The sequence below is a fragment of the Lathyrus oleraceus genome, chromosome 6 (assembly GCF_024323335.1).
Source record: "Lathyrus oleraceus cultivar Zhongwan6 chromosome 6, CAAS_Psat_ZW6_1.0, whole genome shotgun sequence".
In the NCBI taxonomy this organism is placed as follows: Eukaryota; Viridiplantae; Streptophyta; class Magnoliopsida; order Fabales; family Fabaceae; genus Lathyrus; species Lathyrus oleraceus.
The window spans coordinates 111,155,666-111,174,450 of NC_066584.1; positions in this window are offsets into that span (position 1 = coordinate 111,155,666).

An 18,785-nucleotide genomic window follows, 5' to 3' on the forward strand; every position below is an offset into this window, starting at 1 on the left:
ACTGGTTGGTGTTTAACCGAGTTTCTATCAATTGTTTTGATAAGACGGTGATCTTTCCTGAGATTGAGGAGGGAAAGAGTTTGTTTCTATCAGCGAGACAAGTGGATGGGGCAGTAGCAGATGGGGCAGAGTTGTTTATACTGTTAGCGACTTTGGAGGCTAAAGATAAACTGGTGATTGGTGATCTAGCCGTAGTGTGTGATTTTCCTGATGTGTTTCCGGAAGAGGTGAATGAATTACCGCCAGAGCGCGAAGTGGAGTTCTCGATTGATTTGGTACCTGGTACTAGACCGATATCGATGGCTCCGTACCGTATGTCTGCTGTTGAGTTAACTGAATTGAAGAGTCAGTTGGAAGATCTGTTGGATAAGAAATTTATTCGTCCGAGTGTGTCACCGTGGGGTGCACCAGTGCTATTGGTTAAGAAGAAAAAAGGTACTATGAGGTTGTGTGTGGACTACAGGCAACTGAATAAAGTGACGATCAAGAATCGGTATCCTTTGCCGAGGATTGATGATTTGATGGATCAGTTGGTTGGTGCAAGTGTGTTCAGCAAAATAGATTTGAGATCTGGGTATCATCAGATCCGTGTGAAAACTGAGGATATTCAGAAGACTGCTTTCAGAACAAGGTATGGACATTATGAGTATTCTGTAATGCCTTTTGGTGTGACTAATGCGCCTGGAGTATTTATGGAGTATATGAATAGGATTTTCCATCCGTACCTAGACAAGTTTGTTGTGGTGTTTATTGATGACATTTTGGTGTATTCGAAATCTGAAGAAGAGCATGCTGAGCATTTGAGAGTGGTTTTAGAAGTTCTCCGAGAAAAGAAGTTATTTGCTAAACTGTCTAAGTGTGAATTTTGGTTAGAGGAGGTTAGTTTTCTTGGTCATGTGATTTCAAGAGGTGGAGTTGCTGTTGATCCTTCTAAGATAGAAGCGGTATCTAAGTGGGAAGCTCCGAAGTCTGTTGCTGAGATTCGAAGTTTCCTTGGTTTGGCTGGTTATTATAGGAAGTTCATTGAGGGATTTTCTAAGTTGGCGTTACCATTGAAGATGTTGACTAGGAAGGGGCAAGCGTTTGTTTGGGACTCAAAATGTGAAGGAGGTTTCCAAGAGTTAAAGAGAAGGTTAACTACTGCTCCTATTCTGATATTACCGAGTTCGTCGGAATCATTTGAAGTTTACTGTGATGCTTCATTGTTGGGTTTGGGTGGCGTGTTGATGCAGAATAAGCAGGTTATAGCTTATGCTTCAAGACAGCTGAGGGTTCATGAGAGGAACTACCCGACACACGATTTAGAGTTGGCGGCTGTGGTGTTTGTTCTGAAGTTATGGAGGCATTACTTGTACGGGTCAAGATTTGAAGTTTTCAGTGACCATAAAAGTTTAAAGTATTTGTTTGATCAGAAAGAGCTGAATATGAGACAGAGAAGATGGTTAGAGTTTCTGAAGGATTATGACTTTGGTTTGAATTACCATCCGGGTAAAGCAAACGTAGTGGCTGATGCATTGAGTCGGAAATCATTACATATGTCTATGCTAATGGTTAAGGAACTAGATTTAATTGAGCAGTTTAGAGACTTGAGTTTGGTGTGTGAGAGTACTCACAATAGTGTTAAATTGGGAATGTTGAAGTTAACGAGTGGTATCCTGGAGGAGATCAGAGAGGGTCAGAAATCCGATGTGCTTTTGGTTGATAAGTTGACTCTAGTGAATCAAGGTCAAGGTGGCGAATTCAGAGTTGATGAGAATGGTGTTTTGAAATTTGGTAATCGGGTGTGTATTCCGGACGTTACCGAACTTAAGAAGAGTATTCTTGAGGAAGGACATCGTAGTGGCTTGAGTATTCATCCGGGAGCTACGAAGATGTATCATGATTTGAAAAAGTTATTTTGGTGGCCGGGAATGAAAAGAGAAATTGCGAGTTTTGTTTATTCTTGTTTGACTTGTCAGAAGTCAAAGGTTGAGCATCAGAAGCCGTCTGGGCTAATGCAACCGTTGGCTATTCCAGAGTGGAAGTGGGATAGTATCAGTATGGATTTTGTTTCTGGTTTACCAAGGACAATTAAGAATTTTGAAGCTATTTGGGTGATTGTTGACAGATTGACAAAGTCGGCTCATTTCATTCCGATTAGAATGGATTATCCGTTAGAGAGATTAGCCGAGTTGTATATTGAGAAGATTGTAAGTTTGCATGGTATTCCGTCGAGTATTGTTTCGGACAGAGATCCTAGATTTACATCGAAATTCTGGGAAGGTTTGCAGAAGGCTTTGGGAACTAAACTGAGATTGAGCTCTGCATATCACCCGCAGACTGATGGTCAGACTGAGAGGACGATTCAGTCACTAGAGGATCTGTTGAGGGCTTGTGTTTTGGAAAAGGGAGGTGCTTGGGATTGTTATTTACCTTTGATTGAGTTTACCTACAACAATAGTTTTCATTCGAGTATTGGTATGGCACCGTTTGAAGCTTTGTATGGTAGGAGATGTCGGACACCGTTATGTTGGTATGAGTCCGGTGAGAGTGCTGTGGTTGGACCGGAGATTGTTCAACAGACTACAGAAAAGATTAAGATGATTCAGGAGAAGATGAGAATTGCTCAGAGTCGTCAGAAGAGTTATCATGATAAGAGGAGGAAGTCACTTGAGTTCCGAGAGGGAGATCACGTGTTTCTTCGTGTTACTCCGATAACTGGGGTTGGTCGAGCTTTGAAGTCAAAGAAGTTGACACCTCGATTTATTGGTCCTTATCAGATTTTGGAGAGGATAGGAGAGGTAGCCTATCGTATCGCTTTACCGCCGTCACTTGCGAATTTGCATGAGGTTTTTCATGTGTCTCAGTTGAGGAGGTACATTCATGATCCGTCGCATGTGATCCAAGTAGATGATGTACAGGTGAGAGATAACCTGACTGTTGAAATATCGCCTATGAGGATTGAGGATCGAGAGTTGAAGCAGTTGCGGGGTAAAGAGATTGCCTTAGTGAAAGTAGCTTGGGGAGGACCAGCAGGTGGCAATGTGACTTGGGAACTGGAGAGTCAGATGAAAGAGTCTTATCCAGAGTTATTTGCTTGAGGTATGTTTTCGAGGACGAAAACTCTTTTAGTGGGGGAGAGTTGTAACACCCCGAATAAAATAAGAGAATTATTTAAATTAAGTTAATAATATATTTATTAATTTAATTAAATAAATTGAATTATTGGATTATTATTATTATTATTATTTGGAATAATAATTATTGGAAAATATATAAGTTGGAATGAGAAGAAAAGGGTTTTCATTTTGGTAAAGAGTTTTCACGTGAAACAGAGAAGCGGCTGAAAAGTGGAAAGTGGAGAAAGGGCAAAGAGGAAGAGCTAGAGAGCAAAGGTTGAAGAACGGAAAAGCTTGGAGTTTAGAGATTGCCGGATTATCTCAGGTAAGGGGGGTTTATCGTCGTTTAATGGATATTATAGATTAACATGTCATGGGTAGTGATAAACCGTTGAAGTGACCCTAATTGGGATGTTGAATGCTGAAATATTGTGATGAATAAGTTGTATTAAAGCTGTAATTGAGTCCGTAATTGTGTGAGTCGTGTTTACCCGAACGTATAGCTTTTCACGGAAATTGAATCGGAGGTCCGGAAGTCCTCCAACGGCGGAAAATGCGGAGAACTCTGCATTCTGCCTTGTGTTAGCGCAGGAACTGCTGTTTTGTCTGCGTTAACCGGTTAACCCAGGGCGTTAACCGGTTAACACTGTTATATTTTGTGGAAATGTGCTGTTTTGCCTGCGTTAACCGGTTAACCCAGGGCGTTAACCGGTTAACACTGTTGCGTTTTGCCAGAAAGTGTGTTTTGTCCTGCGTTAACCGGTTAACCCAGGGCGTTAACCGGTTAACACTGTTGGAAATTAGAAAAATTGGTATTTTAATGTTGTGAACATAATTGGTGATTGGCCTATTATCGTTAATTTTGATGAGTAATTTTGTTGGGTTATGTTATGAAGTGTTGATACAAATATGTTGATAAGTTGTGTTAAAGTTGTTAAAAATACTGAGTTGTAGGCTTGATGAGCCAAAGTTGATTATAAGTTGATTATGTTGAAAACCTTGTTGTGTTGCTATTATTATTATGTTGTCGGAATTGTAAAGTCGTGTATGCCATGTACATTCATATGCATTAAGTCGGAGCTTTGCTCACACCACGTTGGCCTGGATTGGCAAATCTTAAGTTGAAAGTTGAAGGCTTATGCCTTGATGCCCAATAAAATGGCAATGATTTTAAGTTGGGAGTTTTACTCCGATTGGTACCACATGCATGACGAGTCGAGTCTCATTTGAGTTGCATTTTATGTTGTTATTGAGTTGCATTTTACGTTGTTATTGAGTATGATATTTGAGTTGATGTGCCGTTACTGAATGCATGATATGATTAGGGTGATTAACGTGTAAATTTACTTAGCATTACATGATGATTTATAATGCTTATTATATCGATTGAGGAACTCACCCTTACAACTATTTTTCAGGTAACGAACAAATGAGTTGAGTGGAAGCTAATGCTTGGAGTCTAGTGTAGTCTCCTAAGTGGGTCATGCTCTGATAGATGTAACATCGGGAGGGAACATTTTTTTATTGTTGTTGATGATTGTTGAACCAGTTTACATGTAGTATGTTGCATGTTTTAAATGATCGATTTGATCTCTATCCGCTGCGTATTGTGCAAATGTTTTATGTTTTGAGTTAATGAAAGAGCATGACAGTTATTATGGTGTGAAATGTTGTGTGACACCCTTGATTGCATATTTACTCTGATTGATATGTGTTATTTTAATTATATACTCGGGGTATTTTAGAAGGGTGTTACATCCTCCCCCACAGAGTTAGGTAGACCTCGTGTCTATGGCCACTTCTCAACCTTTTATGACACTACTCTCCTCCCATGATTATCCTATGGTCCCATCTAGGAATCCATATTTTATTAGTCCGTATAGGGATATGCATTCATGAAATTCTGGTGTAGTCAGAATTCAGATGTTCTACTCCACGTCATGACATCTGATCTAACATTGTAACTAATACAGCAAGATAGTTACTAACCACTGTACTAATATGCACAAGTTCACAGATGTCACGACATCTCATTCTATGTCACCCTAGAATGTATGAACACCTGGTTCTGTGCATCAGGAAGAAAGACTCAACAGAAATCAAACCTAGCACTCACTTCTGTTGTTTTCTTCCACAGTTATCAGCATGATGTCTTACTGTTGTTTGTGGACATCATCTGTTACATTGTTCCAGTGTGTATATCCTTTACTTGTATTTCCTGAATTAAAGGTTGAACACGTTAATCTAATTTCCACTTATTAGATTGCTAACAACTAGGCTATTTGTTCGGTTCATTAATAGTAGGTTAGTAGTTGGTTTCCTGGTTTTTCTCTAAGCTATTGAATCCCTGAAGAATAGCCTGAGAAAAATACTGAACCAGAAAAACCAATCATCCTACACTTTAGCACCTGCTGTTGGGAATGAATGTCACAACATTCAGTTCGACATCCAGAACATATGCTGATTCTGTTATGTTCCTGGAAACGTGCTGTGCTAAGTGCGCAGTACTGTCAAAGACCAACTAGTCTCTACTTCAGTATCAACCTTCAGTATCAACTGTCAAAACGTCCAGTTTGACAGTTTCACAATGATCCTCCAGCCAGGTCTGTTATCCTTGAAAAGAACAGACTTAAATACTGAACTGAAACTAACATGCTTATTATTCAGTATACGCTGTCACTGATGAATGTTACAACATTCTGATTAACATTCAATCAGAAGTTTATATACCAGGTCGGTTATCATCTTGATAACCTGACTGGGAAACCAACTGAGTAATGACAGTAATAAATACACATGCAGAAGGAAAACAAACACAGGAAATTGTTAACCCAGTTCAGTCCAACATGACCTACATCTGGGGGCTACCAAGCCAGGAAGAAGATCCACTATTAGCAGTATTAATTCAAAGTTAAACTCACCCGTTTACAACTCTTCACTTAATCCCTACCCAATGCAATCTATACCTAGGAACTCCTAGATAGAAACCTCCAGTTTCCATTCCTATCACTACAAATACAATGTAATGTTACCACACCTTGAACTTGCTTCACAGCTTCATTCAAGAACAAAATCACTCTTGCCTACAGGCTTTGAGTTACAAATACTCTCAGCTTTGAACACTGAGAAACACATGGTAACCTTCCCACAGATTAGGAGGTTTACCTTACACACACCCCTAAAAATTCATTCTAAGAGGCTTACAAATACTAGGTTACAATCAACTATTTATAACCTAATCACCCAACTAGATTTGGGCCTTCAGAAATCGCAACAGACTTGTTCTTTGCTGTTACAACTTCAGCAGAAAAATTCTGCTACAAACAAGGTCTTCAATCCTAGAATCTCTCCATATATATCTCCATATTTTGAGCCTATATATCTTCTGATTGAGTCTTCAAGACCTCCACATGGGAGTTAGGATATTCACCAGATATCCTTGCTGATCCCAGAATATATACTGAATTAATTAATTCAGTTTTCTACACATGCGCGATGTCACAGACCTGATGTCGTGACATCGTACATGACATGTTGGTCCAGGTGTTGAATTTCTTCAACCCAACATATTAAAACAACAGAGATGATTGCATTATTTGTTTTCTAAAATTAATGCCAATCCTAAGGAATCAACAATTCATCATACCAGAAGACTGAGGGATCTAACTTTCTAGATCCCACACATGTACCCTCATCCTTCATGCATCCTGGGGGATCCAGTTTTCCACATCCTATACAATTACCCTCATCCCTCATGCAGTCTAGGGGATCTAGCTTTCCACATAATCATCTGACACACATACCCTCATCATCCATGCATCATGGGGGATCTCGCACCCACATCACCATCACCCCACACACATACCCTCATCATCCATGCATTATGAGGGATCGCACACCCCACCTATCACACATATACCCTAATCATTCATGCATCATAAGGGATCCCAAACCATATATACCACACATATACATGCACGTGAGGAGCATGATGATCTTATTTTTGTTGATCACGAGGAGCATAATTACCATATTTTATGCGATCACGAATAGTAGGATAATTCCTATGCAAATCTCGTTGAGTATGAGATGATTAATGAAAGATAATTTAATGAGCCATTGGGAAAACTGTAAGTTTCTAATTTATAATTTTTTAGTATACATGTTGCCATTTTTAAATTTAATACTTATTTGAATTGTTGTTATTTAGTTTCACGCCGAGTCGGCCTACTGTCAAATGTATAAATTATGTTATTCAACTAATGCATAAAAAATATTGGAAGACATTTGAAGAAATTTCATCGGATGACAAAGATGCTTGGTTTGATAAATTTAAGGTACAATGAATTTATTTTAAGTTATTGTTATTTTAATTACTTTTTAGTTATAATTATCTAACAATTTATTTGAATGTCATACAATATTGTAGGAAAAGTGTACGTGGAACGTAATGGACGAATATAGGATTAAAAAAAACTAGGGCAAAACATCAGTCCGACTTTCTAACATGATTAGGCGTGTTAGACTTGGTTGGGAATAACAAAATATTCGTCCTAACTGGATATGCGAGGAAGTATTTAAAGAACTTCTTGTCTATTAGATTCAGATGGTTTTAAGGTGAAATTTGAAAATGCAAAGAAATTGAGAGCATCTGAAACGAAAGGTTGCCTTAATTCAGCAGGACTATCCTATGGTCCCATCTAGGAATCCAGATTTTATTAGTCCGTATAGGGATATGCATTCATCATACCAGAAGACTGAGGGATCTAACTTTTTAGATCCCACACATGTACCCTCATCCTTCATGCATCCTGGGGGATCTAGTTTTCCACATCCTATACAGGTACCCTCATCCCTCATGCAGTCTAGGGGATCTAGCTTTCCACATAATTATCCCACACACATGAAGGAGAAGGGCGATCCAAAACACAGTGAAATTTAAAATTTCTCCTTTAGTGATCCTTACGAATGGGCATGATCAGTGATAGAATTGTTACCTCTTGTGGCGATTGTAACCTTTGATGCAGATCTACGGAGCGATCACGAACGTTGAACGATGACAACGCCTCTACTCAGTCCACACGAACGGATTCCTTCAATCTCAGTGCTAGCTGCTACGAATAAAGGCTTTGAGTGAGAGAGAAAGAGAAACGAAATTGCAGCTGCACAAATGCTTCTACACAAGGGTTCTATTTATAGAACCACTTGTGTGGGCTGCAAGCTAAAAAGCCCACTCAAGTGTATGTGGCCCATATCTTATAATATGCCAAAATCACTTAAGCGCGTGGTACCTTACCATATTTCATATTCTACTTAAGTACATCGTACCTTACGATGTTCTACAATTCACTTAAGGGCACCGTACATTTCGGTATTCCTTAGTTACTTTATCTCTCATCAATCCGTCCTTTTGTGTGTGACCCTGTAGGTTTTCGCGGCATTAGCAATTATATTAAATCACGTATTTAACATAATAAATAGTGAGCGGTATCTAGCAACACATCACTGCTACCCAAGACACGAAAATGTCATGTGATCTGACAAATTCTTTTGTGATAATACTTATACATACAATTACCCTTTTGCCCTTATGTCTATATTGAACACAAGGCATAGACCGTGTCATCCTTGTCCAGTTCAATATTGGGCCCATAGACATTTATCTTGTTACGCAGGATGAGCAAATTCCATCTAGGTCACTCATGTCCCTTAGCACGCTTCGTGGAGTACCCATCAACTGTCTTTATGGTCATCCAGTTACGGACAATGTTTAATCAGCAATAAGGCACTCGACTCTACATCTAGGGTCCATAGTGGTTTCAGGTCGAAGGGTGGTATACACCATTATCACCATGAGAATAACTTATGACACTTTGCATAGCATTCTATATAGTATTCTCATAGCGGGTCAATCCAGTATAAATATTACTCTTAATATTCATACCTATGTTTAAGACTTGATAACTCCTTATCCATGATCCATGAGATGTGATCATCAGTCTATATACATAATAGTCTTAATGCTTTAATGTTATCTCATTTCACAATAAAGCTTGACTATGGATACTTTAAGAATAGTGTCCTTATGTTTAATGTGATTTCATGATTAAGTCACACTTGATACATTAAACGGACTATCTATTCTAGGGACTTTATTAGACAAAAATAATAAAGAAAAAGCCTTTTATTATTAATAAATAATTTGATACAAGTACCAAAAGTATTGGCCTCTAGGGCTTACACCAACAACGCATACCCTCATCATCCATGCATCATGGGGGATCTCGCGCCCACATCACCATCACCCTACACACATACCCTCATCATCCATGCATTATGAGGGATCCCACACCCCACCTACCACACATATACCCTAATCATTCATGCATCATAAGGGATCCCAAACTCCATATACCACACATATACATGCACGTGAGGAGCATGATGATCTTATTTTTGTCGATCACGAGGAGCATAATTATCCTATTTTATGCGATCACGAATAGTAGGATAATTCCTATGCAAATCTCGTTGAGTATGAGATGATTAATGAAAGATAATTTAATGAGCCATTGGGAAAATTGTAAGTTTCTAATTTATAATTTTTTAGTATACATGTTGCCATTTTTAAATTTAATACTTATTCGAATTGTTGTTGTTTAGTTTCACGCCGAGTCGGCCTACTGTCAAATGTATAAAATATGTTATTCAACTAATGCATAAAAAAATATTGGAAGACATTTGAAGAACTTTCATCGGATGACAAAGATGCTTGGTTTGATAAATTTAAGGTATAATGAATTTATTTTAAGTTATTGTTATTTTAATTACTTTTTTGTTATAATTATCTAACAATTTATTTGAATGTCATACAATATTGTAGGAAAAGTGTACGTGGAACGTAATGGACGAATATAGGATTAAAAAAACCAGGGCAGAACATCAGTCTGACTTTCTAACATGATTAGGCGTGTTAGACTTGGTTGGGAACAACAAAATATTCGTCCTAATTGGACATGCGAGGAAGTATTTGAAGAACTTATTGTCTATTAGATTCAGATGGTTTTAAGGTGAAATTTGAAAATGCAAAGAAATTGAGAGCATCTGAAACGAAAGGCTGCCTTAATTCAGCAGGAAGTATTAGTATCGACGAACATGCTCCACTGGATGATAATTATAAATAACTATTTTTTAAAGTTACATTTTGATTTATTATGTATTTTTAATAAAAGTTAATTATATTAATTAGGCTAAAGATAATGGGATACCCCCACAAATTAATGAGCTGTTTCTGAAAACTCGTACCAAAAAATCGGGGGAGTTTGTTGACGACCGTTCCAAAAGAACTTTAGTAAGTTGTTTATATTTTATTATTTTATTTAATTTTATTTAATTCTTGTATATAATTAAATTGTTTAAACTATATTTAATTTAATGACAAATTTGTGACATGATTTTCACATGGTAACTGAGTTGCCACATGCACTCTATAGCGGTAAATTCATGATCGTCAAGCTATGGATAATCAAGACATCAAATAACAAGAGTCGCCACCGCACTTTTATTGTTTCCAAGGGAAAAAGGAAAAATACGAACAAAACCCAAGAGTAAGAAGTTTTCAAATCAAAACTAATAAAATATCAGAGATTACAGGTAAGGGGGTTGGTTACACAAAGGGAAGGTGTTATCACCCAAAGTGTCCTAGGTACTCCTAGGGAGCACTTTTTTGTGTGCATATGTGTTTTTTTACAAATGATGTTTACAAATAAAAAGAGTGTGGGGATGAGAAAAGAATTCATTAATTATATTTTTGTGTTTGAGAAGACCTTCGGACTTATGCCTACGTACCAACATAAAAATGAGGGATCAAAACCTCGTAGTTCGTGATACAAATTTCAAAGTGGATGCATTGTTTTTAACAAAAGTTAAGTTTGAAAGGCACAAAGGCCTAAAAATGGTTTAAATGAGTTATTTCTCTTTTGGATTTTTGAAAGTTTAGGTCAAATATAATTAAGTTTATTTACAAGTTTGATTAAGAAAAGAAGTTTGAAAAAGCAATGGCATAAGGCCAAAGTTTCTAGTTTGTAGAGTGGTCAAAGTTTAGAATAAAACTAGTTCAAACAAAAAAGATTTTTTTTTTAAATGGAGGGATAGATTTGAAATTAAAGAAATGGGGAGGAGATGAAGAGACTAATCCTATGTACACAATTAAAAGTTAAGAGTTGAAAAGATCTGACCAATGGGTAGCAATCCAATAGATAAGAGTGTCTTATAGAAACCCCAAATTCCCTTGGATATTAGAATCAAGCAACAAACAATGCATACAATATTATCTTGAAGACCAAAGCATCAAATAAAGATAGCCTCATCCAAGCCTTAGCCACTCCATGATCTCCTTCAAATTTGCCCATGTAGCAGATGAATTCCACAAGTCACAAGTTCAAAATAATAGCTTCATGATGACCATGTTGTAGATGAACTCAAAGGGATATTCAAAGATGTATCAGATGAAGTTTCAAATTGCAAGCACTTGGTTTCTCAAAAGTTGGCATTGGCCAAGTCCTTTAGCATAGGAATGTTGCCTAAATTCTAAGTCCAATTGCTCAAGATCAAGTCAACCGTCCACATAATTTTTTTAGGGTTTTTGTTCTTATTATCTACATTAATGGTCAAAGACCACACAAACAAACAAAATATGCACAAACAAGAAATATCACACAATATGGTCCAAATGGACAAAGTGAAAATGGCATTAACATAAACAATTAGAATGATATGAAGAATGGAAAATGAATAAAACTTGAAAATTAAAGTGCATTAAAATAAAAGACTTGAAATTAAATGTTAGTTGTTAATAAGTTAGAAGTTAGTATTGTTTTGCTTTTGCTTTTGTTTTAAGTTATTCTTTGGAGAACACTCGACCCACTTATCACAAGCATTGATCCTTGAGCCAAGACATCTTCCAAAGGAAGGAAAAAAGGCCAAGTTTCCACACAATACCATGAAAGAGGGGATACTTACAATCTCATTAACTAGAATGCTATGCCTTTTGTGTCAAAAATTTAGCGCTATGTTAAGCAATCGTAATTGGACTTATGTAGAAGTCACAACTATTTGAGGTCAGGCAATAGAATTTTGGTGTTAATGCATGTTAGAGACATAGTGTAATGGACTATGCTCATGAAACATACCACACACAAAAAGAATATGCAAAATGGTGGCCTAATCTCATCCATACTTATGTCAATTTTGCAATCAACTAGCCTTAGGATTTAGAGACATCATAGACCAAATGAAATGGATGCATAAAGAAGGGGAATTAGATGAAGAGGGAGGAGAATGAATCAAAACTCAAATTGGTCAAAGGAGGACTTTTACCAAGTTAATAGCATTCATTCATTTTGGGAGATGGAATGTACATTCCATCAATCCCCTAAATCCAATGATATTAACCTAGCAAAGTCAAATCAACTTTGACCAAGGTCCAACAACACAAGTCAAACTTACACAAACCATCACAAGAGGTCAACACAATTATTTGGCATTTATTCAATTAAAAAAACTAAAATAATACATTTAAATTAAATATGGTTTGTCAAATTCCTAAAACCTCATCAAAACACCAAAGAAATGACCATGAGATTTATCATAGGTCAAACAAGGTCAAAGGACCTTGGAAATTTTTTTCAGAATTTTGAAAGACTTAAAAGTATTTTTAAACAATTAAAAATAATCAAAAAATCAATTAAATCATGAAAAATATTAATAATGATCCAAAAAATAATTTTAATTCATAATATGAAAGATGAATTTATTTAAATCTTTTTGGTGAAACTTTCATATTTTTTCGATCAATATAAATTTAATATGAATTAATGAAAATCAAATGAATTAAAACAAAAATCAAAAAATCAAAAAAACGTGAGTCACTTGATCTCCCTCATTAATTGAGGTGGCAGATCAAGTGGACACAAACGCACGTTCCATGATGGAACCTAGTCAGGGCGCCACACACGTGGTAACCAAAACCAACACCTAAGATTAAAACAAATTGAATGGATCATGTGGCTGGGAGACGTGCCAACACACTACCGGAGCCAGAGCTCCGGTCTTCTTCTCCGGTGGACCTCACCGGACTGGTCCACCCTCAACCATCACCAAAATAAAAAAGGAGGACATGATCTGAAAGAAAAAATGGCGTAGAGCACGAATCTGACCTCAATTTTAACTGACTTCATACATATAGAAAGATATGAGGAGTTGGATTTTGAGGTGTGTCAACTGAGTTGCTTCGATTTGACCTCAAAGCAACTCAATCTTCTTGCCTATATTGGTAGGACTTCAAACAACCAAAGATCCAAGAGAATTAATGAGAATTGAGTGAGAACCAAAGAGAAGAAGTTTTCTGAAGTTTACCTTCAATGTTGTGCAGAAATGGATGTTGCTTGCTTCAAACTTGATCTGATCACACTTGAGAAGCTTGCAGGAGAGGTTTGGCAATGATACAAAGCTTTGGATCCTGGAGTTCTTGAATGTCCAAACAGTGAGATTCAAACTCAATTTTCAAGTTGAAAATTATCAGGTTTTCCTTTGAAATGTGAGGGTTTGAATTGGGGGGCAAAGCTGGTGCGCAAGGTGTCCTTGAATTGAGCTCCAAGGGCTTGTATTTATAGCAATTGGGACTGATATTTGCACACTTGAAAATTTGCTAAATTTGGACATGATATTGCACAAGCTTGCATGGGCGTGTACAGGCCCATGAAGCAATTCAATTTGGTCCACTTGCATCTGTTCTGAAGTTCAAATCATGCTTGGATGTCAAGGCAAAGTGAAATGTGATTTTTGGCATTTGATTTCTTCCAATCATGCGGCTCTGTTAAAGCCATATGCAGACCTAACAAACTTTGTCCAAAATGTATGAAATATGGTTCTTTGGAAATCTTAGATCAAGGGGAACAAGTTTGATGTTGAACACTTTTTCATTTGGAACTTGTGTGAATTTGGAGGTGGAAGTTTGGAAATTTCAACATGTTGAAATTTTTTCTAAGTGTCAAGCCATATGTCTCAATATTCCACCTTGCTTAACTTTTTATGTGAGCTTCAAATGAGAAAGATGTCTTCATCAAAGTTGTATCTATTTTAAAGACCTTAAAAATTGTCACCATATTCATGTCATTTGGTTTTAGAATGATAGAGTTATGCACTTTTGAAGTTTGGAAAAATCACTTGTTCAATGGTATAGGTCAAAAATGACCATTATGTATCCTCATATCACATGCTCATAAAAGTTGAATTAGCTCTCACTCAAAACATAAAAGTTGAAGTAGACACCTTGAATTTGATTGTGCAACTTTTAAATCTTTCATCTTATAAAAATTGAGCAAGTTATGGTCTTGGGAAGTTGACTTTCAAATTAGGGTTTAGACAAAATGACCTATAATGTTTCAACATAGAAAATGATTTTCCAAGAAATAATAGCTCTAGGTCTCAACATGAAAGTTGTTTGGAATGTCACTTAGAGTAACTTTTCTTTTGGAATCATTTTCATATGATGAAAATTGTAGGAGATAGGGTCTAGCGAGACCCAGTTTTGATCAGATGAATTCATCTGGCCAACCACCATCAACCAACTTGCTAACCTTCAATTCTCCTGACTTTCTAGGCTCACAGTAGATCATATATGCATAAGATGATGAATTTTAAAGTTTACCTTGAGAAATTTGATCAATTTGTGAGATAGCTTATTGGAGAAGTTACTCAAGATACCCAGTCAAACTAGGGCTTCCAAGGCAAATCACTTCCAAACTCTTGAAGAATGTTTGATCAATATAACATGTAGAGATCATTGGTACTCAAATGTGATGCTTAGAGACATTATGGATCAGTCTTTGGTTGTGCTTTTAGCCATGAGGGTCTTAAACCCTAGGTGTGAACCTGATGAATTTTGATGATCATGCCATACCTACAAAAGAGTTAGGCAAATACAAAGACATATTTTTGGTATTTTGGTTAGTGAAATGCTAAAATACAAGTACGATACAATCACATGGTGCTTGATGATCTCTCCCAAAATAAACCCAATGAGAGAAGGGTAAGGAAGATGCCAAAGTATGATCTCAATGCTAATGCATATGATGAAATTGCATGAGGGATCTTAGGGTCAAAATTGGGGTCTTACACACTCTTGCCGCGTGTTTGCTCACGTTGCTAATCTATGGTTTGTGACGAGATATTATAGTTTGTGGCGTGAAAAATTACGTGGCTATATTTAATTATTTAATTTAATTCTTTTATATAATTAAATTGTTTAAACTAATTTAATTTGATTTTTTTATGCATGCGTAGGAGGAGTATCAGGGATTTCTCACACAATTTCTAGTTGAAAATCCTCAATATACTCCGATAATTTCAAATCCGATTGATCCTCATGTGGATCTTTATATTTGAAGTTTAGTAACTAGCGAGAGGGGGGATAATATGTATTTTTATAGCGTTGGACCTTTGGCCGATAACTATAGAAAAATGAATAAAAATTTATTTGAAAGAGTTGCAGATGGGGAAGAAATGTCACATCCACCAGAATTGACATCCAAAATGATGGAAATAGTGAGACAACTAGCGCTAACTGAGGCGAGATGGAAGACGATAGAATGTGAGGCAGTGCTAAATGTCCAATTGGAGACAATGAAAAAGAGACAATTTAAGATGGTGGAGCAAATGTGACAATTTATGTCTTCACAAATGAACCGAACATATGGTTAAATGGGTGGAAAGTAAGAATTTGGTGGAAATGGAAGAGTTGGTGGCCAATGAGAGGTAAATGAGGAGGATGAAGATGAAGATGACGAGTTTGATGTCGATGATTGATTTTTTTATTGTTATTTTCCTTTTAAATATTAATTTTTGTATATTATTAATCATTTTTAATTAAAATTTTATAAAAAACATTCATATTTATAATCATATATTTAAAAATATTTTTATTATTTATTAATTTTCGTATTTTATTAATTATTTCATTTACTTTATTAAAAAATTACTCTGCAAAATGGAAATCATGTGGCAAACTTTTAACACGTTTTCATTTTTATGTCGTGTTTACCACATCGCGAATCTGACACGTATTCATTTTTGTGGCGTGTTTACCATGTCGGAAATCTGTCAATAATGCACCCTACTCCCATGCCTACCTTTGGAATTGACACGTAACTGAGTAAACATGCAGTCTACGTAGAAATTTGTGGCGTAATTTTCATGTGGAAAAATGTTGCGAAGTGAATATCACGTGACAAATTTGTGGCGTGATTTTCACGTGGCAACTGAGTTTCCACATGCGCTAATGTCGCATGTTTACTCACATTTCTAATTGATGATTTGTGGCATGAAAATTACGTGGCTAATGAGTATTTTTTATAGTGAATATCCTCTACAACTAGGAACCCCCCCCTCCCACCCCCTTTGAAGAAAATACAATTTCTACTTAACCAAAGAGACAAACAAATCACCACCCAAAGAAAGCAATTAAGTTCCCCATTACATTTTTTCTTAGACTTTCCGCTGAACTAGAACAAATGCTCAACAACATGCCATGATTGATCCAAAACCGAAATTCCTAGCCTAAATCTAACCTTCCTTAAAACTTGGGAGCTCACATGGCACTTAAAGAATAAATGCACTACATCTTCTTCACCATTAAAGCAAAGTAGACATACCAAGTATGGTCCCTCTCTTGTACATTTCAGATTTTTGTTGGTAATATATTAAGAAAAAGCCTTCAACCAAACAAGTGAACTTTTCTTGGGAGTTTAGACGACAAAAGAATGCCCAAATATCACAACGCTTCATGCTCCACGTCAAATACTTCCTGACTTAACTCCTCAAACTTAACATAGTTATTTTTACCAAAAACCATTGTTGGCCTTCCTCCATGTAAATTCATCTTCTACCTCTAGAATAGGTTGGATATCCTGCAAAATATCCATTAACAACTTCATTTCATTAGCATTATCATCAGATAAATCAAACCACTTCACCTCTAAGTCCTAAATCCGCTAATCCTCCAACCAAAAGCCCATGTCATGCACTTTGGAGTTGGGCAATTGGGCATGGAGAAAGAGGTTCGGGAACTCCAACTACAAAGGCCTATACCTAACCGCTTGTGCTTTTAGACATTGACGGAGCCTCCCTTCCTTAAACTACACATGATTGACTTTGCAAACCAGCTATGATCTCCCCCTATCTTTAACCCGAACCTTTTCACATCTTTCCACCATAAAGAGTCTTTCTTGTCATTCACTATAAATGAAGAATCTAATATTTTACCTTGAACATCTATATTCATTCAAGCAAGTAATCCAACCCAAATTGTATTTTTTTCTGGTCAGGATCCTCCAGCTACATTTGTTGAGCAACATCGAATTTAAATTCTCACAATCTTTCACATCTAACCCTTCTTGTTTCTCAGACTTGCACAAATTTACCCAACTGACTTTCCTCTTCTCTACCACTCCAACCCACAAAAAGGAACATTGCAACTTCACTATTTTCTGAATGATTACTTCGGGAGCTTTATAGAAGGAGAAGCAAAAGATTAAAATATTGGTAAGGATTGCATTCAATATAACAACTCTTGAACCTATGGACATATACTTCCATTTCCCATATGACAACCTTCTCATAAGTTTTGTTGCCAAAATATGAACCCAAGTGTCTCTTCTCATAAGGTTGGCTCCCACAGGGACTCCAAGAAACTTGAATGGAGTTGAACCAATGCTACAAGATAAAAAGAACTTTATGTTGCTTGTAGAAATTTATCCTTCAATTTGAAGCCAAATATTTTGCTCTTGAAAAGGTTCACACATAGACTTGATGCCAACTTAAAGCCTCTCAACATTGCTTTGATGGTCTAAAGGTTGTTCCAAGACCTATTACATATGCAGATTGCATCGTTAACAAATTGGAGTAAATAAAAATGCACATCATCATTAAAATGGAACCCTTGGAATTTCCCCATTTGAATATCATTCTCCATCTGACCATAGGTCCTCCCATTAGACATCAGGAGAACTACTAGGAAATCATGGATAATAATGGCTATATGCATGGTAGAATTGTGGTCATTGCAGCGATGATCAACATTGTGTACTGTATCTTGAAAGCTAGAAACCTAGCTCGTTTCCAATACAATTTCAAGCATTGGAAGTCTACTTAGTCCTTCATTATTTCTTTAACCTAATTGTCCGGCAATCCTACTTCCAAGAAGGCAAATTCATCAATACAAGATTTTGTTGTTCTAAAAAACTTCATGGTCAAAATTCATGCCCCCTAAAATGGATATTTTGAAGGAAGTGCTATGGTGTCATCCCCCTCGGGACTCGATCAAGGCTAATATAGATAGTGCATCAGGTGGAACAGCTCTTCGGGCATCTTGTGAGGGAATTCTTAGAAATCATAAGAGTGAGCACTTGGGTAGTTTTACTTGTAATCATGGTCAAAAAAATGATTTTTTTTGTTGAGCTTATGGGGACAATTTTGGCCATGAAGCATGTTATTAATCATCATTGGACTAGATTTTAGTTAGAGATAAATTCTCAATTAGTTGTGCTTGCGTTCAGTAAACCATTTGTGGTACCTTGAATGTTAAAGAGTATAGTTGAGACTACTGTATTCAAGCGTTACAAGATGTTC